A 23192-nucleotide genomic window follows, 5' to 3' on the forward strand; every position below is an offset into this window, starting at 1 on the left:
ACCGGCGCATGCGCGGCGGCGCGGCCCGGCCTCCCGGCCCATGTGGCCGGGGGAGGGAGCGCCCCGCCCGCCGGCCAACCAGCGCCGCCCCCGGGGCCGGGCCGGGCCGGGGCCGCGCAGGAAGCCGGGCGGGCGGCGGGGTCCTGTGGGCCGGGCGGGGCTCGTCGCCCCGGAGCCAGGGACGCTCTGACGAGGACACCGCGCGGCTTCCCGAGGAGCGGCCCCGGCTAGACCGGCCCCGCGCCGCGGACAGACCCCCCGTTCCTCCCGGCAGCCCCCCACCCCCGGCCCGGGGTTTCAGGCGCCCCAGGCTGCCGTTAGGCCAGGGAATCGCGTAACGAGTCCCCCAGCAAGGGCAGAAAAGGCCGGCAGCGGGGGCTTCCTGCCTGCGCGGGCAGCAACAGGGAGACAAAGGAAACTCCCGGGGCTTCTCTCCTGGAGGGCCAGGGAGAGCTCACTGGACCCCACGCAGGGGGAAGGAAACTGGGACCGCGTCCTCAGTAGAATAGGAACAAAGGGGAGGGAACACAAACCACCCTAGCGAACGAACAGGTGAGCGACTGCGTCGATACGTTAGCTACAGCCAAGTTGGCAGTGCCCCATGAAGGTGACTGTAGAGTACTAGGAACGAGCTGCAGCGATTTTGGAACCGTTAGCCGTTATCGGTAGGTTTCAGAGTAGCCGCCGAATTAGTTTGTATCCGCAAAAAGAACAGGAGGACTTATGGCACCTTAGAGACTCACAAGTTTATTTGAGCATAAGCTTTCGTGAGCTACAGCTCACTTCATCGGATCCATCATCGGTAAGAATTCATGGAGGATAGGCAAGATCCCAGAAAACCAGTGAAGGGCACACATAATACCTATCTTTAAAAACGGAGACAGAGGCCCAGAGGAATTATAGACCAATCAGCCTAACTTTGATATCAGGAAAGATACTGGAACAAATTATAAACAAGCAGTCTGAAAGCCCTTATACGCTAATAGGGTTATAAGGAATAGTGAACATGGATTTGTCAAGGGCAAATCATGACAAACAACCTTATTTCCTTCTTCGGCAGGGTGACCGTCCTAGTGGATAGATGGAAGCTGGCATCATGATATATCTTTATTTTAGTAAAGCTTTTGTTACAGTTCCAGATGATACTCTCATAAGCAAACTAAGGCAATGTGGTCCAGATGACAATACTATAAGGTGGGTGCCTAAAAAGTTGAAAGACCATCCTTAAAGAGTAGTGGATCAATGGCTCAGTCAAACTGGGAGGCAGGATCTATAGTGGGGTTCCATAGGGGTCTACCACTGTTCAATATTTTCATTAACAGCTTATCTAATGGAATGGAGAGCATGCTTACAACATTTATGAATGACACCAAGCTGGGAGAGGTTGCTAGCCCGTTAAAGGGCAGGATTAGAGTTCAAAAAAACCTTGACAAATTACAGAAATGGTTTGAAATTAACAAGATGAAATTCAGTTAAGACAAGTGCAAAGTACTACACTTAGGAAGAAAAAAAAATCAGACAAGTATAAAATGGCGGAAAACTGGATCTGGGGGTTACAATGGATCATAAATCGAATGAGAGTCTACAGTATAATGCAGTTGCGAAAAAGGTTAACATTCTGAGGTGTATTAACAGATGTAAGACACAGGAGGTAACTGTCCTTGACACTGCTGAGGCCTCACAAGAGTGCTCCGCAAGAATCTAGAGGACAGCAACAAACATGATAAAAGGTTTAGAAAACCCGACTTCAGAGGAAAAGGTTAAAATAAACTTGGTGTGTTTAGTCTTGAGAAAAGAAGACTGTGGGGGAACCTGACTACAGTCTTCAAATAGCTTAAGGGCTGTTATAAAGAAGACAGCAATCAATTGTTCTCCATGTCCCCTGAAGGTAGGACAAGAAGTAATAGGCTTAATCGGCAGCAAGGGAGATTAAGGTTAGATATTAGGAAAAACTTCCAAATTATAAGGATAGTTAAGTACTGGAATATGCTTCCAAGGGAGGTTGTGGAATGTCTGTTGGAAATTATTGAGAACAGGTTAGACAAACACCTGTCAGGGATGGTCTAGGTTTACTTGGTTCTATCTCACTCAGCGCAGGGGGCTGGACTAGATGACCTCTCAAGGTTCCTTCCAGCCCTATATTTCTATGATTTTCATGTGATGTAGCTCTCCAGACCACCAGCCCAGCAGTAGTTTTTATAATGTAAGGAAAATGTCAGGCAATCTTAATATGAAGGTTGTTTCCAAATCCCCTATAATTTAAGTTTACGTATTCCTTCTGCTCTCTTCTTTCCTAAAGAGTAGCTCCCAAGCTAATACAGCAGAGTATAAATATAGACCTCTATAATCTACAACCGCCAAGTAATATACCTGGTGGGATCCTAGAAACAATGCATTAGAAACCTCCAGCATTAAGTAGGAAAGACCATATATTACCCCGCACCTTTTTTATTTATTTTTCAAAAAACCTTCCATAACCTCAGAATAATCAAATATCACACTGTGTAATAGTCTGAGCATTTCTTGTGAACACAAGCAATAAAGACAAAAAAAAGTATATTAATAAAATACATGATTCAGCGTGCACTGGAGGATTATTATATCAAGGATGGAACAGATCCACTAGATCAATTTACCAATTTAATAAAATGAAAATTTTAAAAACCCAACAAAACATGGAAAACACAAAAACAAGAAACCTCATAACAGACTTTGTGAGCTTCTTCTGTTTCCTGCTTTTTCCCCTCCCTGTGTTGTGTCAGGTTGTTTAACCTAGATTGTAAACTCCTCTAGGGAAGGACAGCATCTTTTATTTGTGTGCAAAGTGCCACAGACGCCTATGATGCTGTTAGATAATAGATGAAAATGTAGTCCGCTCCTCCTGTAGTGACAGGATAGATTTCCCCCACAGGTGGTATTAAGCAAATATTAAGCTGATCCTGCTATACTTGAGCGTATATAGCCAGTCACAGTATTGTGTGTTAATTAATGCTTTTCTCTCTGGTCTTGATTTTTAAATGAATGAAATTTTGCATACTAAAATAGCAAAATCATGCTTCAGTGAACTTAAGTGCACTGAACTTTAATTGCATAACTGATACCTTTGTTGATACATGCAGTTGCATTCAGAATTTCTAATCCCCACCCCAATCCCATTAGTTACTTGTCAGATTTTGGAGGATTTTAATACATTTTCCATTATCATGATTATTGATGGCGTGATATTTTTCGTAGCAGTCAACGAAGCAAGTCTCTCTCGTACAGATTGCCTGTTAAGAACTGTATTTTCCTGTTCTTGTTTAGATCTCTTAATTTTATAAATACTGATCATCGTCCTTCAAAAAGGGAGATGGTAGAGAAAAAGATGTTTGATCCTCTCAGTGGTATTTATCTCTGTAAAGTTTGTTTGGGTTACAGTTCTTATGAAGGATACTTAAATAAGGCCCTGATCCTGCAAACATTTGCGTATACGTGTAACTTTATGCATGTGAGTACTGGTGTCATTGACTTCAATGGGACTACTTTTAGTGTGTAAAGCTAAGCATGCGAGCAAGTCTGCAGGATCTGGGTGTAAAACTGTTATTGAGTGTATGTTGTACAAGTATTAACTGACCTGAAGGGGAATGGCAATGAAATATTACACCAAAGGGTAACATGTTTTGCTGCTATTGCCCTGAGTCAATATTTCTTATCCCTGAGACGTTTCACACAGAACAGAGTGGACTGTGTTTAATCATACTCACAGAAATGTAGGGCTGGAAGGGACCTCAAGACTGCGGCAGGACCAAGTAAACCTAGACCATCAGTGCCAGGTGTTTGTTCAGCCTCCAATGATGGGGATTCCACAACCTCCCTTGGAAGTCTATTCCAGTGATTAACTATCCCTATAGTTAGAAAGTTTTTCCCTCATATCTAACCTAAATCTCCCTTGCTGAAGACTACCACTTGCCCTACCTTCAGTGGACAAAGAGAACAATTGATTACCATTCTCTTTATAACCTCCCTTAAGATATTTGAAGACTTATCAGGTTCCCTCCCTCCAAGTCTTCTAACACTAACATATATTGTGACATCAACAATACTCCTGTTAATACACCCCAGAATATTAGCGTTTTTCGCAACTGCATCACATTGTTAACTCACATTCAATTTGTGATCCATTATAACCCCCAGATCCTTCTGAGCAGTATTACTGCCTAGCCAGTTATTCCCCATTTTGTAGTTGTGCATTTGATTTTTTTTCTTCCTAAGTGAAAAGCTTAGTACTTGTCTTTACTAAATTTCATCTTGTTGATTTCAGACCTATTCTCCAATTTGTCAGTGTTGTTTGGAATTCTAATCGTGGTGTCATTCGCAAATGTTATAAGCATACGCTCCACTCCAGTATCCAAGTTGTTAATGAAAATACTGAACAGTACCAGACCCAGGACAGACCCCTGTGGAACACCACTAGATACATCCTCCTAAGTTTGACAGTGATCACTACTCTAAGTACGTTTTTTCAACCTTTTGTGCACCCACCTTATAAATAATTTCGTCTAGGCCACCTTTCCCTAGTTTGCTTATGATAATGTCATGTGGGAGTGTGACAAAAGCCTTCTTGGCCCCTATTCACTACGCCAGTCACCCTCTTGGAGAAGGAAATAAGGTTATTTGGAACAATTTGTTCACAAATCCATGCTGACTATTCTTTATAATTCTATTAAAGAATCAGTTTGTAAGCACATAGAGGATAATAATTTATTCCAGTATCTTTCCTGGTATCGAAGTTAGGCTGACTGGTCTATAATTCCCCAGGTTGTCTTTGTCCCCATTTTACAAGATAGGACTAGAGAAGGGCAAACTTATTACCTCTGGGACTTCAGCTATCCTCTATGAGTTCCTCAAAGATAATGGCTAATGGTTCTGAAATTGCTTCAGCTACTGCCTTAAGCACACTAGGGTTAATTTCATCAGGTGATGCCAACCTGAATATATCTAACTTATCTAAATATTTTTTAAACTGGTCTTTCCCTGTTTTGGCTTGTGTTTCTTCCCCCTTGCTAATAGTGTGTTTAAACATCTCAATTTACCTTTTTAGTGAAGACTGAAGCAAAATAGCAAATTAACCTAATGCAGAAATACGGAAACGAAGTTAGAATGTTAGAACCTGGCAGGCAGGGGTAACAAACAACACTCAGAAGCTGTTTAATGGTTTGTTTGTATTCTCCTTTTCGGACCAAGTGGTTAGCTCATATTTGGGGCACTGTAGTATTGTTTCTGTTAGTATAAACTGATGATACAATTCAGGTATTTCTTTGGTGTAATCCTATTTAAAAGGAACGCACATGAAGTCTTTTTTCCCTGACCACAGCAGAAACAAACAGCAGCAAGTCTCCCTACTCACTATTTCCAAGTCTGCCTCTCCAGTCAGTTCTTTACTCAAGGAGGTGTGTCTCTGCTTCCACAGGGCCACGTTCACAATTGCTTCTCTCACTATCTGCTGGTTTTCTGACTCTCTCTCACACATACAGTTTGCCAAACAAAGCCCTAGCTCCTGCCTTTGTCATCAGTCCCAAGGATACCCCTCAGACTGCACAGCCTAGAGCAATAGCTTCCTATCGTTTCCAGATTTTACTACATAAATGGGCATTTTTCTGGTTCTTCCATTTAGCCTGAAAGCACACCATTGGCTTTAACCAGATCTATCATGGTCTACAGATCAAAGACCTATTTGATGGCAGTCATTACCACCTTCGAGCATAACAATATCTCCATCTCAGCACTACTCATCATCCCAATGGAATTTAAAATGACCCCACCATGGCTGACTTGTCCCGGACAAAGGAAAATAATTTAACAAAAAGTAATGCAAGCTTAAGTACTTACATATTTACATGGCGTCTTTCTGTCAGGACACTTCACAACCCAAATCAATTGTTCTCCAATCCAAATTTCCATGGACATTTCCACTCACTTCCCAGTCTTCTTTCAGCCAACCAGGAGAGGCCATATTCAATGGACTCCCCAAAGTATCCATCGTTTCTATGGCATCTGCTAATTGGGGGAGACTTCTCTCATTCTGTTCTAAAGGGGAATTCATTACTGTCAAAGCTCTTTCAGCCTCAGCTTCCACGGCTACACCCTCAGTTTCTGGGAAGAGCCAAGCTAAGATTCTGCCCCTCTGATACTACTGAGATGGTCCTTATATTAACACCGCTCCCAGTCTGTAGGCACTAGCACCTGTGTCCAATATGAAAGATTCGAAACAATCTGAAACACAGATAGGCTAAAACAGGAGCAGACACAAGAGCCCTCTTTCAACTCTGAAAATGCAAAGTCACTCTGCTGTTGACCACAGATGGTTTCCCTTCCTCACCCAACCTATGCAATGGTTTTACAATATTGACAAACCCACAAATAAACCTTCTATAATAGAAGCAGAGCCCTACAAAACCATGCTTATTTGTGGGTGTCTCAGGAACTGGCCTGTTTTACACAACCTCAATTTCATTTCTGTCAGTGGAAATTCCTTCTTCGTTGATTGTGTGCCAAAGTGGGTTACCCAGAACTCCAATAGAAACTCTGGGGCTTCACCGCTTTCTCCCCTATAGTTTTTTTCTATACCAGGAATTTACTAGTTCTACTGGTTCACATTTTGGAGCCTTGGTTCCCTTTTTGTGTATTTACTGTTTATGAGAAACAGTCAGCAAATTAACAGGAACCTGTTCCTCCCTCAGATCTACAAAAACCTTTGCAGTTAAAATTCCTCTTAAGACCATGGGTCTCAAAGCAGGTCTCAACAACTCCCATCTTTTCCTTGCTGGAAAACTACCACAGCATGTAGCTGTTACTATGGCTATTGCCCCTCTTGTTCACTGCAAATCAATTATCTACAAATCATTTGTTCCACCTAGGCCACATCTTAAAATCCAATGTGTGGAAATTTCTTAAGACACCTTTCCTGACATTTATTATGCAGTTATTCGCCATAATGAAACCCACACCAATGATTAGCATCTGCTATCTCTGCAATCCAGACCTGCTCAAATTTCAGAGGTCCAGTTTTCATGCCCAATTTTCCCCATATTTGGATAGCTGCACTTTCTCCAGTAACTGCCTCTATTTGACATCAGTTAGGTGGTTCAATTTTGGATCCCCTATTACCCTAGCATTAGCAGCATGTCTGGTCTAATAACTTGTGTTTGTGCCAGTGTCATCTGTTCCTGTGCACATCACAGATCCTATAATGCATTCAACAGCCAAACTGCCATTGTTTTTTAATTGTCCTGATCCTAACAAAATCTGTGGGGATCCTTGTACTTCCAAGTTTACCCTCCTGCGCCAAGTTGGTGTCCCTCCTGTTTCCCAAAGTGGATGAGAGACTTTCAATAGATACTTGTTATGCTCTGTTCTGGCTTGCCTTAAATTTATAATAATCCTTGTATGGCCAATTTTTTCACAGTACCAGCAATTAACTGAACCACTTCTCAAATTTTTGCATTATTGCCAATCTACCTTGCTTTACAAACCAAAATTTAATTTTTTTCCCAACCGTTCAAAACTGTCACAAACCAGATTAGAATCCCCTTTTCTGTCAGGCATATTAGACCCAGACCTGTATTTACAGGGCTCATGGGGATCAGTTTCCATCTTCCTCATTAGCAGTTGCTTCCTTTTCTGGTGGGCTCCTGCAAGGAAAGACTGAAGTTCTCTTCTATACCAGGCAAATTCCTCAGCCACACAAAGCATTCTTGGCCTCCTTTCAGTGATCTTGAGCTGAAAGTCTAAAACCAGCTGCAAATCTGTAATTTGGTCCCTTGTTAATTTAGCTTGGAAATCTTAGTCCTCATTGGTATCTGGATATACCAGGCACAACTCTTCATGTCCTATTCCAGTTGAGGTGGGGTCTGTTCCTACCCTCTTTTTCTAGCCCTTAGCTGTGCCTGGGTCAGCTCAGATTGATAGCTAGATCTTAGCTGGATATCAAGAGCTTATACTGTATCCTTGTCGTCCCCGCCCCCAATGGCTTTTGTATTACCTGAGCTTGAACAATCTAACCTCTCTGGGTTAGAAAAAGGGTATAAAACTGTTGTAAATATCCTGTTTTATCCAAATTCTCAGTCTGGCCCAATTCCTAATCCAGACTGCTAATTTCCAATATAGTATGCAACCCTCTGAGCTCCTTCTCCAGGTGATTTTTTAGCTCCCTAAAGTCCTTGTTACAGCTGTCTCTATTAACAAGCACCAAGTTGAGCAGATATTTCTTGGTCTCCCCTATTATGTGGAACATCTTTTGGTCCATGATAGTCAGTTTGTTGGTCACCTCATCAGTCCACCTTGCCTGTCCGCACTGGAAATTTTGTAGTATGACTTCCAGATCTGTCTGAACACTTTCTGGCTGCTGCCCCAACAAAGATTTTATCTCTGACCACTGGTGGTTTAAGCCCTTTCTGGGAAGCCTTCAGACATTGCTTACATTCCTTCTGTGAAGTCCTTATTTGAAGTTCTTTTGGTCATCTTTGATTTCTGCAAGCATCTCCACCATTTGGGGGGAGGGACAGCTTAGTGGTTTGAGCATTGGCCTGCTAAACCCAGGCTTGTGAGTTCAATCCCTGAGGGGGCCATTTAGGGATCTGGAGCAAAAAAAATTGGGGATTGGTCCTGCTTTGAGCAGCGGGTTGGACTAGATGATCTCCTGAGGTCCCTTCCAACTCTGATATTCTATGATTTGTTCCATCTTGGTTCAACAGGAGAACCAGCTCATAATTTCTCTCCTTTGTCACTCTTATCCCACTCCTGAAACCAGTTATGCCCCCTTTGGCCTGAGAGATTAGCCAATATTCAGGACCTTGCAGAGCAGTTTCCAATAGGAGAAATTGGTGATATGGGTCAGGTATTTTCTTTGGTACAATCCTGTTTATTTGCAAAGAACAAACACACAATCCTGTCTTCCTGAACACAACAGAAACAAACAATTGGCAATTCCTTTACTCCCTATTTCCTAGTCTGCCCCTCCAATCAATTCTGGAGCTCTGTCTTCATTCCAACAGGGCCATATTTACGACTGCTCCTCTCACTGACTACTGGCTTTCTGCCTCTCACAGGCACACTGTTTGCCAAACAACCACTAGCCCCTGCATTTGCTTACAGTCCAGGAAAAACACTTAGCTCACACAACTTAGCCCTGCTCAGTCTGTGTCATGTGACCCAGTGCCTTCAGGAGCAATTTCCAATTGTTTCTAGCTATCATTACATAAAGAGGAATTTCATTGCTCCTTCCATTTACCCTGAAAGAACGGTGTTTAGCATACCCATTGGCTATAAAGAAGTCTGTGATTTTATAGCTCAAAGACCCGCTTCAGGCAACCATTAAAGCCTCCCAGCATAACAATATACTACAGTGTAATAAAGAATTAGCACTGAAGCAAAAATGAGGTGTACAGGTGCATTAAGAGCTTGTCTACACAGGGAAACTGACTGACAGCTATAGCAGAATAGTTTCCCAGCCTAAACAAACACTAAGGAAGGAAGGACTCTAAGCAGCTGATGAAAGTTCTTCTTGTACAGTGATCCAGATCAATCCTGTGGTTCTGGGTGTTAATCAAAAGCAAATGAACACAAATGTTTAATTTGCACATGCAAATTGGAGCCTAAAAAAAAAGAGACTGTATGGTAACTATTCTTTATGTGGATGCAGATGCATATTCCACTCAGGAGTGCATGTGGCAAAAGACTGATCACTTTACCTATCAGTACCCACAGGGATGACGTGTGCATCCTCTGGTTCCTAGGGCAATGCTGCTCCGACCCATCTCAGTTACTTTGCACCAAATATCAAGAGTTGAGACGCTAATGCAGAGAGGATGGAGGATGGCTTTAAAAAGCCCACTCCTAAGCGACCAGAGGAGCTAGCAAACAGGAGCAGCTAACAGGAGTTTCATGAGGGAGTTCTCCAGGTAAAGGAGGACACTTGGGGTAAGTTTGTTGTCTGTAGTGTGTGCGTTTGTGGTGGCAAAATTTGCAGATGATACAAAATTGCTCAAGATAGTTAAGTCTCAGGCAGACTGCGAAGAGCTACAAAAGGATCTCACAAAACTGGGTGACATAAATGCAAAGTAATGCACATTGGAAAACATAATCCCAACTATACATATAAAATGATGGAGTCTAAATTGGCTGTTACCACTCAAGAAAGAGATCTTGGGAGTCACTGTGGATAGTTCTCTGAAAACATCCACTCAATGTGCAGCGGGAGTCAAAAAAGCTCACAGAATGCTGGGAATCATTAAGAAAAGGATAGATAAGACAGAAAATATCATATTGCCTCTATATAAATCCATGGTACGCCCACAACTTGAATACTGTGTGCAGATGTGGTCACACCATCTCAAAAAGAGAAATATTGGAATTGGAAAAGGTTCAGAAAAGGGCAACAAAAATGATTAGGGGTATGGAACGGCTGCCTTATGAGGAAAGATTAAAAAGCCTGGGACTTTTCAGCTTGGAAGAGACGACTAAGGGGAACGGGGGGAGATACGATAGGAAGTCTAAAATCATGACTGGTGTGGAGAAAGTAAATAAGGAAGTGTTATTTACTCCTTCTCATAACACAAGAACTAGGGGTCACCAAATGAAATTAATAGGCAGCAGGTTTAAAACAAACAAAAGGAAGTATTTCTTCACACAACACACAGCCAACCTATGGAACTCTTTGCCAGAGGATGTTGTGAAGGTCAAGACTATAACAGGGTTCAAAAAAGAACTAGATAAATTCATGGAGGATAGGTCCACCAATGGCTATTAGCCAGGATGGACAAAAGCTGGGAATGGGCGATAGGGGATGGATCACTTGGTGATTCCCTGTTCTGTTCATTCCCCCTGGGGCACCTGGCATTGGCTACTGTCGGAAGCAGGATACTGGGCTAGATGGACCTTTGCTCTGACCCAGTATGGCCATTCTTATGAATGGGATGCTTAAAATGAAAGGCAGATATCTTAGGTAAGAATCTAGGGTGCAGTTTAAAGAAACCTTGTCTTTGAAAAACAATGTAAAGGGGGAGGGGTTCCATCTATTTCTTAGGAGGCCCCAATTTCTCCCACTCTACAGGTCGATGGGATAGCCATTAAAAAGGCTGTCTTCATCGATAAGTGAAGCAAAGAACATGTTGCCATCGGTTCAAATGGAGGTCTTGTAAGACATCTAAGCATGAAATGTAGAGCCCATGTTGGGGTGGGGTCCCTGACTTGGGAGTTTGCTCAAACCTTTAATAAACCTCAAAGACATAAGGTGAGCAAATATAGAAAACGCTTCTACTAAAGGATGAAAATATATATTGTGGCCAAGTGAACCTTGATCAAGCTAACTGATAACCCTGACTTCTTTAGGTCTAACAGGAAATCTAGGATAGCCGAGATAAGGAGATGGATACAAGCTGCTAGAGCTGACACGAAAAACTGAATCTCTTCCACTTCTGCAAGCAAGTGATTTGGGTTGACTTCTTTCTACTGTTCAGTAACACTTGTACTTCCACAGAACAGGTAGGCTCTAACCCCACAAATCATCAAGGAACCATGCCCTGAGGCAGAGGACCCCTAGCTTGGATTGGTGTAAATGACCTACATCTTGGGAGTAGAGACAGTAAATGATTGGAAGTTTGATTGCCAGGTAGATGGACAGATGAAGCAGGCAAGGATACTAAGCCTGTCTCAGTCAAGTCAGGACTATAAAGGATTACCCTGGCCTTATCTTATCGTGTTCATCACTCTCAGTATTAGGGGGAATGCATAGAATGGATCCTTCATCTGAGATAGTAGAAAGGCATCTCCCAGAGACTGATGGCGTAGATCTCCTCTTGAGCAGAGCAGATGACAGTTCTTGTTCCTGAAGATAGCAAAGAGATCCACCTCTGGAAATCCCCAAATTTGGAATATACCATGGATTTGAGAGGCCAATTCCCATTCGTAGGCTTACTGAGAGCATTGTCTGAGGTGTCCTGGGTGATATGGAGGTAGGCAGCTCAAATATGGACGTGATGGGTTATACACCAGCTCCACAGCTTTATTGCTTTGGCACAGGGAGGGGGATCTTGCTCCTCCTTGCTTGTTGATATAGAACATGCAGGCTACATTGTCTGTCATGATCCTGATTGATTTGCCCCGATGAGGAGGAGAAAATGAAGGCAGGCATTCCTGACTGCCCTGAGTTCCAAGAGGTTGATGTGGAGATTGGTTTCCTGAGGCAACCATTTGCCCTGAGCAAGTACTGAGGTGAGCGCCCCATCCCAACAGGAATGCATCCGTTGTCACAGTGATTGTTGGATTTGGATGAAGAAATGCCTGCACCAATGGTGAGTTGATCTTTTCACCAGTCTATAGAGTCCTTTATGTGAAGAGGAATCAAGACTTGTTTGTCTATGCTGTTTCCGATCAGTGAATAGATCTTTCTGAGCCAAATTGTCGTCTGTACACAGCCCAGGGATCTCAGTATAGCCATTGCAGGGGCCAATATGGGAGAGTGTGGCATCTAGGATTGGTCCCACCCATGGTGACGACCACAAGAGTCTTCTCTGTGGCTGTCAAAGAGTGGGTTCTTCTATGGATGGATAGGGGAACCCTGTACAAGATGGACAAGACTGAAAGAAGGTCTCCCTCCTCCTCAGTATCCCCTAATGGGGGGCACCAGCAGAAAATGACATTGAATCAGGAGGTACTGAAGAGTGATGGTACCTCAGGGACCCATGTCACAATACCAAGAGGCATTCCATACCCCCAAGCAGTGGAGATTCCGGTTCATCTGCCACTGATAAGTCTTTTGAGTACCTACATTACTGTGGAATCGTATGGAGGACTGGTACTTACGTAGTGGCATGCTTGGTTATCAAAGCAGACAGCACTGTAGATTTGGTTTGCACAGTACTGAGGCCCCAACTGGAGAGGTACCAATGACAGAGCTGAGTTCAGTGGTACCAATCTGGAAGAGTTCTTACCCCTACTTTCCTTGTCGCATGTAGACAGCATTGACACCTTGGTCAGAGCCATGTTTGTTCTTAGAGTTCTTCCAGCACACTGGTTCCGGAGGAGTCTTTCATGTCTATAATACCAAGCTGAGAAGCTGAGGCTTCTGAGACCATTGATTTAGCAGGGAACCAAGGTCTTTTGGAAGTAGGTTCCTTATGATGGGAGCCACCATTGTTGAGGTCTCTAAAGTCTTCCCCTTCCTAGGGGAGACCTTAGCCAAGATCAAAGGGGCTCTAGATTTCCCTGGAGAAAGATGTCCGGGCATGGGAGGGTGTCTCCTGACCTGACTCTGAAGCAGGACAAAGGGAATGCTCTATCTGCAGCAGCCTCAACTTGATCTCCTGGTTCTTTCTTCCTCTGGATTTGAGGGCCAGGCAGAAGTTATGCTACTGGGAAATGTGAGACTCTCCCAGGCAGCAGACACACAGTGTCCGGTGCATACTAGGATAGCCTCCCAGCAAGAGAAGCAGCATTTGAAACTTGGCAGAGCCAGGCATGCCCTGCGGGAGGTAAGGCTCCCCAAATAGAGAGAGAAGAACAAAGTAAATCCTCTCACTTATCCGCTAATTACAAGCTAATACTAAACTAACAAAAAAAGAATAGCCAAGATATGCTCAAGGCACACATGCTAAGGCTCCACCTCAGGCTGAGACAGTTGAGAAGGAACTGAGGGCAGTTTGCCCATGCAGCCCTGTATAGTCTTGGTGCACGGGCCAAATGGACACTACTAATGAAAAATCTCTGATCAAGAGCTCAAGAGGTGCATGCGCACCTGAAGTAGAGCACCCACAGTGATGCTACTCAAAGAACAACAATTAACATACAGGTAGGTCGGAATATGAACAAGAGGCTGCTCGGCAGCTCTCCAACACCACTTTCTACAAGCCATTACCCTCTGATCCCACTGAGAGTTACCAAAAGCATCTACAGCATTTGCTCAAGAAACTTCCTGAAAAAGCACAAGATCAAATCCGCACAGACACACCCCTGGAACCCCGACCTGGGATATTCTATCTACTACCCAAGATCCGTAAACCTGGAAATCCTGGGCGCCCCATCATCTCAGGCATTGGCACCCTGACAGCAGGATTGTCCGGCTATGTAGACTCACTCCTTAGGCCCTACGCTACCAGCACTCCCAGCTACCTTCGAGACACCACTGACTTCCTGAGGAAACTACAATCCATTGGTGATCTTCCTGATAACACCATCCTGGCCACTATGGATGTAGAAGCCCTCTACACCAACATTCCACACAAAGATGGACTACAAGCCATCAAGAACACTATCCCTGATAATGTCACGGCTAACCTGGTGGCTGAACTTTGTGACTTTGTCCTTACCCATAACTATTTTACATTTGGGGACAATGTATACCTTCAGATCAGCGGCACTGCTATGGGTACCCGCATGGCCCCACAGTATGCCAACATTTTTATGGCTGATTTAGAACAACGCTTCCTCAGCTCTCGTCCCCTAACGCCCCTACTTTACTTGCGCTATATTGATGACATCTTCATCATCTGGACCCATGGAAAAGAAGCCCTTGAGGAATTCCACCATGCTTTCAACAATTTCCATCCCACCATCAACCTCAGCCTGGTCCAGTCCACACAAGAGATCCACTTCCTGGACACTACAGTGCTAATAAACGATGGTCACATCAACACCACCCTATACCGGAAACCTACTGACCGCTATTCCTACCTACATGCCTCCAGCTTTCACCCTGACCACACCACACGATCCATCGTCTACAGCCAAGCTCTGCGATACAACCGCATTTGCTCCAACCCCTCAGACAGAGACAAACACCTACAAGATCTCTATCAAGCATTCTTACAACTACAATACCCACCTGCGGAAGTGAAGAAACAGATTGATAGAGCCAGAAGAGTTCCCAGAAGTCACCTACTACAGGACAGGCCTAACAAAGAAAATAACAGAACGCCACTAGCCGTCACCTTCAGCCCCCAACTAAAACCCCTCCAACGCATTATTAAGGATCTACAACCTATCCTGAAGGATGACCCAACACTCTCACAAATCTTGGGAGAAAGGCCAGTCCTTGCCTACAGACAGCCCCCCAACCTGAAGCGAATACTCACCAACAACCACATACCACACAACAGAACCACTAACCCAGGAACCTATCCTTGCAACAAAGCCCGTTGCCAACTGTGCCCACATATCTATTCAGGGGACACCATCACAGGGCCTAACAACATCAGCCACACTATCAGAGGCTCGTTCACCTGCACATCCACCAATGTGATATATGCCATCATGTGCCAGCAATGCCCCTCTGCCATGTACATTGGTCAAACTGGACAGTCTCTACGTAAAAGAATAAATGGACACAAATCAGATGTCAAGAATTATAACATTCATAAACCAGTCGGAGAACACTTCAATCTCTCTGGTCACGCAATCACAGACATGAGGGTCGCTATCTTAAAGCAAAAAAACTTCAAATCCAGACTCCAGCGAGAAACTGCTGAATTGGAATTAATTTGCAAATTGGATACTATTAATTTGGGCTTGAATAGAGACTGGGAGTGGCTAAGTCATTATGCAAGGTAGCCTATCTCCCCTTGTTTTTTTCCTACAAACCCCCCCCAAGACGTTCTGGTTAAACTTGGATTATTGCTGTGCACATTGTAAGATGAGCTATTGCCAGCAGGACAGTGAGTTTGTGTGTGTGGTTTTTGGAGGGGGGTGTGTGGGGGGGGGGTGAGAAAACCTGGATTAGTGCTGGAAATGACCCACCTTGATTATCATGCGCATTATAAAGAGAGGTTTCAAAGAGAGTGAGTTTGTATGTGTGGGGGGGGGGGGGGGAGGGAAAGGGTGAGAAAACCTGGATTTGTGCTGGAAATGGCTCTACTTGATGATCACTTTAGATAAGCTGTTACCAGCAGGAGAGTGGGGTGGGAGGAAGTTTTGTTTCATGGTCTCTGTGTGTATATAATGTCTTCTGCAGTTTCCACGATATGCTATGCATCCGATGAAGTGAGCTGTAGCTCACGAAAGCTCATGCTCAAATAAACTGGTTAGTCTCTAAGGTGCCACAAGTACTCCTTTTCTTTTTATCTTTTCTTCGAGTACTTGTAGACATCATATTCCACTAAGGTGATTTACAAGTCATATCAATATGAAGTGGGCTAGGAATCTACTTAAAGAATGACTACATAATGGCCTTCCCAATGTTTGCATCTGATGTAGACGCTGCCATAATAGCATATTTTGGACAGCAGCCCTTCAAATGTCCAATATCAAAATATTGTTGATAAATGCCATCAGTGTCACTTGGGCCCCAGTTGAATGCGCGCATAACCTTTGTAGAGGTGTGGCCTAAGCTAGTGCATATGCCATCATAATAGAGGAAGGGCCACTGTCTGTAAAAAGCTAAGTATATGGGGCTCTGCCATTAAACTTTACAGCTCGCTTACTTGTCTTGCATATGTGATAGCAACAAGAAAAGCTGTCTTTTGTCACAGGAAAGACAAAACAAGTTGCCAGGGGTTCATATGGAGGACCCATAAGGACAGCCAGCACAGTATTAAGGTCCCACAAAGAAACTACTTCTTTCACCAGTGGAAAAAGAATGATTCCTCACTACTATGGAGTTTGAAAAAATTAACTTCTCTTGGATCAGAGGATGGAATGCTCAGATGGCCAATAAGTAGACCCTCAAGGAGCTGAGAGACAGGCCAGAGGATTGAAGGTGTAAAAGATACTCCAGAGTGTCCTGAATGCGGGCTAACATTGGATGGATCCCTTGGGTCAGTGACCAAATAGAAAACGCTTCCACTTGGCAAAATAGGTAGCTCTTGTGCAAGGTTTTCTACTATTAAATAGCACTTCTCTAACAGCTTCTAAACAGCATTTCACCTCCTCATCTAGCCATGCAGCATTCATATCGAGAGGTGCAGACTTGCTCAATGCTGGATGCCAAATTTGACTGTGGTGTTGAGGCAATAGGTCAGGATAAAGAGGATGAGAAATTGGGGGTGGTGTGGAGGGAAAGCTAGTGACGTACTCAGAGTAAGGAGGTCGGAGAACGAAAATTGTCTTTGCTGGGCTGGAGCAATGAGAATTAGTTTGGCATGGTCTTGCTTCAGTTTGAGAATAACCTGAGGAATGAGCAGGATCAGGAAAAAGGCATACATCAGCACAGATCCCCAGTTTAGCTGTAAGGCATCAGTTAAGGAGCCTAGTCTGAGATTCACACAAGAGCAAAACTGATGGAACCCTTTTGTTGTCTCTTGCTGCAAACAGGCCTATAACTGAGATGTCCCATTCTGTGAAGATGGACCACATTGGTCTTCAGAGACCACTCATGATTATGGGATAAATTGCTGCTGAAGTGATTGGTCAAGTGATTCTGGACCCACTGTCCCTGAAGCGGAGGACCGGAGAATATGCAGCAATTTAATTGATTCATAGATTCTAAGGCCAGAAGGGATATCTTCCTCTTCTCCCTCACCTTCTCAGTATAGCTCTTAAAAGCTGTCGTGACCTCCTGGGGATCACCATCAGCACTGAGATCAGCACCACTCCCACAGCAGTGATGGGGTCCTTCACTTACTTCCACCAATACCGTGCCCCTCCCTATAGCAGCCTTCTGAGAACCCCTATGATGTTCTGCAGAAAGCAAGATCCTAATCCTTAGCTCAGTCCAGAGTGAGGTCACCTATTTTGCTGGCAGCCTCCTCTCCTGAACTTCGATGCTGCAATCAGACATGGGTTGCTCTTACTAAACTGCCTGCACCCGAACAGGTGTTACAGTTGCTGTAGGAGATTCCATTTGCTTACTTCTTTCCCCTTTGTCACCAAATGACTAGTGCCAGATTCTTCCTTTCCTGTACCTGAGAATTTTAAATTGTATCAGGACCTCCTGAGGCACATGGCTTCAGCCTTGAGTATTCAGGCTGTTTGTTAAGGAAAACACCTGGGAAAGGAACATGAATCTGGCCGAACAGCCCATGCTGGATCAGATGCTCTTTGACATGCTGAAGCAGGCCTCATGACCTGCTCCTGAAGACGTTGCTGCTTCACGTGCAAGTCTCTGGCCACTTGCGTTCTCTTCTTGAACAACTTGCAGATGGAGCACCTCTTTTTAATATGCCCTTTCCCAAGGCACAAACACCGAGTGCGGGGGTTTGCTACTGTGGATAGCTACCCCACACAATGGGCAGTGTTTAAATCCCAGTGAGGGTACCACATGGGGCAAATCCGATTATTAATAAACTAAACATAGAGGTACTTCTAAGCTAACTATAACAACTAGACAGAGGAAAAAACCCACAGACTGCACTGTGAAACAAAGCAGGAGGTGAAAACCACACTGAGTTCTCCAATTCAAGAAGCAGGTGGTGAGAAGGAACTGAGGGGGTTTGGGGCAGTGCTGCTCTTAAGCAGCCAGGGGAGGGGCTAGGTGCTTGGAGGGTGCAAGCACCACATTTACAGATACTGCTAGGCAAAGTTCTCTGGTTTCCGTGCGCTGGGCACGCACACCTGAGTGGAATACACATCTGCAACCACTCACAGAGTGGATATCTCAGAGGTTCTCTCTCTTTGTCACAGGGGGAGACAGGGAAAGAACGACTTGTTAAATCATTGCATGGCTCTCCTTTCCCATCCTGCTGCCTGCAGTTCAAAATGTTTCATTGTGTGGCTCTGCCATCTGCTATGTAAGTGCTAAGTATCAACAACTTCAGGCCATACTTTACAAACATAATTTTACCAGCCATCAGTAGTTAGTACTATATCAGTACCCACTAATACTAGACTAAAATGGCAACTTCTGCGACTACTTTGTCTGTGATCTTCTAAACTGCTCCCACAACCTCAGTTTCCTTTTATTCCTCTTCCTCACAGGTTCCTTATTGTACTAACCAACCTTTTGGAACTCGTGTCCTCCATCAACCTGCACAACCCTTTGAAACACTTCAAGTGGCCAGAGAGGTGACAACTTAGTGGCTAAAGGCATCCTCTCGTCAGTTCTAGGGATGCTTCATGCTTCCGTACCTTGCACGGTACACAACACACCATTTTAAGATCATCAGAATGGTTTCTCATCAGGGGCATTCATGAAAGAGTACACCATTTCCCCAGCTCTCTTTGTGCTCCATTCTTTTCAGAGAGCAGGGAACTGAAGTATGTAATCCTAGCAACCTTAGTCATAATGGAACAGTCCATTGTTGGGCAATTCCACTGCATGCAGAAACTTCTCAAAATTATGGGGCTAGGAATATTCAGCCAATTGATGGCATTTGATTTGGGGTAATTGACTGGTCTGTGTTTTTCATTGGTTTTAATTTTTACAAGAATGCCAAGAGCACCTGGAGCTTTGAATGGGAGCATTTACTAAAATACATAAAAACCCAACTAAATAAATGACTGGATGAAGAAATCTGTAGGGGTTATTCTTCTCCCCTCATTGTACACCAACATTCCTTGCACCTGCCATTTTTGTTTTTTTTAAACAGAGTCCTCCACACATATCACACATTGCTTTAGGAAAAATCACAGGACTAAACTGAACAAGATAAGCAAGGCAAGACAGAGAGGAAGTGACTCAGAAGCTCTAAAGGGTTACAGTTACTCTTTCATGAGCTACTCCATCTACCTCCTGCAGAGTAGCAGGGAATGGGAGTGGAGCAGGCAGGCAGAAGAGTACTATGTACAGGTCAGAGAGAAGAGCTGAATGAGGATATAGGGGGGCTGTAAAAGCAGGGGAGCACATTTGAATGGAGAGAGAGAAGAAGCTAGATGGGGCCAATATGGCCTGGCTTCCCTAAAAGTAAGTGTCTGTCACTGCAGCATTCTGGAGCTCCAGGTTCCTAACGAGTAGTCCATGGATTACCGGTAGCCCAGAGAGCTGTCTGGTTGCATTGTGCTGGCTCTCATCTATTTCCAGCTTCTCTTGTATAATGTCTTAAGAACATAAGAACAGCCATACTGGGTCAGACCAATGGTCCATCTAACCCAGTATCCTGTCTGACAAAAACAGGAGTACTTGTGGCACCTTAGAGACTAACACATTTATTAGAGCATAAGCTTTCGTGGGCTACAGCTCACTTCATCAGATGTATAGAATGGAACATATAGTAAGATTTTTTATATATATATATATATATATATATATATATATATATATACACACACACACACACACACACACACACACACACAAAAGGTGGAAGTTGCCATACAAACTGGATGAGCTAATATCAGCAAGAGAAAAAAAAACAAAACTTTAGTGCTAATCAAGATGGCCCATTTAGACAGTTGACAAGAAGGCGTGAGGATACTTAACATGGGGAGATAGATTCAATATGTGTAATGACCCAGCCACTCCCAGTCGCTATTCAAACACAAGTTAATGGTATTTAGTTTGCATATTAATTCAAGCTCAGCAGTTTCTCGTTGGAGACTGTTTTTGAAGCTTTTCTGTTGCAAAATTGCCACCCTTAAGTCTTTTACTGAGTAGCCAGAGAGGTTGAAGTGTTCTCCTACCAGTTTTTGAATGTTATGATTGCTGATGTCAGATTTGTGTCCATTTATTCTTTTGCATAGAGACTGTCTGGTTTGGCCAATGTACATGACAGAGGGGCATTGCTGGCACATGATAGCATAGATCACATTGGTAGATGTGCAGGTGAACGAGCCCCTGATGGCGTGGCTAATGTAATTAGGTCCTATGATGGTGTCACTTGAATAAATATGTGGACAGAGTTGGCATCGGGCTTTGTGGCAAGGATAGGTTCCTGGGTTAGTGTTTTTGTTGTGCGGTGTGGTGTGTGGTTGCTGGAGAGTATTTGCTTCAGGTTGGGGAGCTGTCTTTAAGCGAGGACTGGTCTGTCTCCCAAGATCCGTGAGAGTGAAGGATCATTTTTAAGGATAGGTTGTAAATCTTTGATGGTGTGGTGGAGAGGTTTTAGTTGGGGGCTGAAGGTGACAGCTAGTGGCGTTCTGTTATTTTCTTTGTTGGGCCTGTCCTGTAGTAGGTGACTTCTGGGTACTCTTCTGGCTCTGTCAATCTGTTTTTTCACTTCAGCAGGTGGGTATAGTAGTTTTAAGAATGCTTGATAGAGATCTTGTAGGTGTTTGTCTCTGTCTGAGGGATTGGAGCAAATGCGGTTGTATCTTAGAGCTTGGCTATAGACAATGGATTGTGTGGTGTGTCCTGGATGGAAGCTGGAGGCATGTAGGTAAGTATAGCGGTCAGTAGGTTTCCGGTATAGGGTGGTGTTTATGTGACTATCGCTTATTAGCACAGTAGTGCCCAGGAAATGGACCGCTTGTGTGGACTGGTCTAGGCTGAGGTTGATGGTGGGATGGAAATTGTTGCAATCATGGTGGAATTCCTCAAGGGCTTCTTTTCCATGATGATGAAGATGTCATCAATGTAGTGCAAGTAGAGCAGGGATATTAGGGGACAAGAGCTAAGGAAGCCATAAAAATGTTGGCATACTGCGGGGCCATGCGGGTACCCATAGCAGTGCCACTGACTTGAAGGTATATATTGTCCCCAAATGTGAAATAGTTGTGTGTGAGGACAAAGTCACAAAGGTCAGCCACCAGGTTTGCCATGACATTATTGGGGATACTGTTCCTGATAGCTTGTAGTCCATCTGTGTGTGGAATGTTGGTGTGGAGGGCTTCTACATCCATAGTGGCCAGGATGGTGTTTTCAGGAAGATCACCAATGGATTGTAGTTTCCTCAGGAAGTCAGTGGTGTCTCGAAGATAGCTGGGAGTGCTGGTAGTGTAGGGCCTGAAGAGAAAGTCCACATAGACAGACAATCCTGCCATTAGAGTTCCAATGCCCGAGATGATGGGGCGTCCAGGATTTCCAGGTTTATTAATCTTGGGTAGCAAATAGAATACCCCTGGTTGGGGATCTAGGCATGTGTTTGCACAGATCTGTTCCTGTGCTTTTTCAGGGAGTTTCTTGAGGAGATGGTGTAGTTTCTTTTGGTAATCCTCAGTGGGATCAGAGGATAATGGCCTGTAGAATGTCGAGTTACAGAGCTGCCTAGCAGCCTCTTGTTCATATTCCAACTTATTCATGATGACGACAGCACCTCCTTTGTCAGCCTTTTTGATTATGATGTCAGAGTTGTTCCTGAGGCTGTTGATGGCGTTGTGTTCAGCACGGCTGAGGTTATGGGGCAGGTGATGCTGCTTTTCCACAATTTCAGCCTGTGCACATCGATGGAAGCAATCTATGTAGAAGTCCAGTCTGTTGTTTTGACTTTCAGGAGGAGTCCACACAGAATCCTTCTTTTTGTAGTGTTGATAGGAAGGATTCTGTGGGTTAGTATGTTGTTCAGCGGTGTGTTGGAAATATTCTTTGTGTCAGAGACTTCAAAAGTAGGATTCTAGGTCACCACAGAACTGTATCATGTTCGTGGGCCTGGAGGGAAAAAAGGAGAGGCCCCGAGATAGGACACACTCTTCTGCCGGGCTAAGATTATAAAAAAGTACAGCTGCTGAGCTTGAATTAATATGCAAACTAGATACCATTAACTGGGTTTGAATAGAGACTGGGAGTGGCTGGGTCATTACACATATTGAATCTAGTTCCCGTGTTAAGTATCCTCTCACCTTCTTGTCAACTGTCTAAATGGGCCATCTTGATGATCACTACAAAAGTTTTTTTCTCCTGCTGATACTAGCTCATCTTAATTACTTAGCCTCTTACAGTTTGTATGGCAACTTCCACCTTCTCTGTGTGTGTGTATATCTAGATATATCTTCTTACTATATGTTCCATTCTATGCATCCGATGAAGTGGGCTGTAGTCCATGAAAGCTTATGATCAAATAAATTTGTTAGTCTCTAAGGTGCCACAAGTCCTCCTGTTCTTTTTGCGGATACAGACTAACACGGCAGCTTCTCTGAAACCAGTCTCCTGACAGTGGCCAATGCCAGGGTGTTTCAGAAGGAATGAACAGAACATCAATTGATCCATCCCCTGATGTCCACTCCCAGCTTCTGGCAAACAGAGGCTAGGCACACTCAGAGCATGGTGTTGCATATTAGCCCATTCTGGCTAATAGCCACTGATGTTCAGATAGCTAAACACACAATAAATCCTTTCCAGCTATTGCTTTTCCACAGAAACAATTGCTGTAGTTGCCAGAGTGGTTTTATTCACTGGTGAATTGCAGGGAAGGTGT

The 23192-nt window shown here is 44.1% G+C and overlaps 1 long non-coding RNA gene across 2 annotated transcripts in view; it reads left to right on the plus strand.

The window, feature by feature from the left end:
• Positions 1 to 103: 103 nt before the first annotated feature.
• Positions 104 to 23192, plus strand: part of LOC119564454 — an 80873-nt gene continuing 57784 nt past the window's right edge. The window contains exons 1-4 of one of the 2 annotated variants that reach the window (XR_006287494.1): positions 104 to 552; positions 9774 to 9957; positions 11368 to 13825; positions 18883 to 20000. This is a non-coding gene — a long non-coding RNA (uncharacterized LOC119564454). Of the gene's footprint in view, positions 553 to 9773; positions 9958 to 11367; positions 13826 to 18882; positions 20001 to 23192 lie in introns of those variants that run through there. The other variant, XR_006287493.1, reaches the window with a different exon arrangement.

This window comes from Chelonia mydas, chromosome 25, assembly GCF_015237465.2.
Source record: "Chelonia mydas isolate rCheMyd1 chromosome 25, rCheMyd1.pri.v2, whole genome shotgun sequence".
NCBI classification, from domain to species: Eukaryota; Metazoa; Chordata; order Testudines; family Cheloniidae; genus Chelonia; species Chelonia mydas.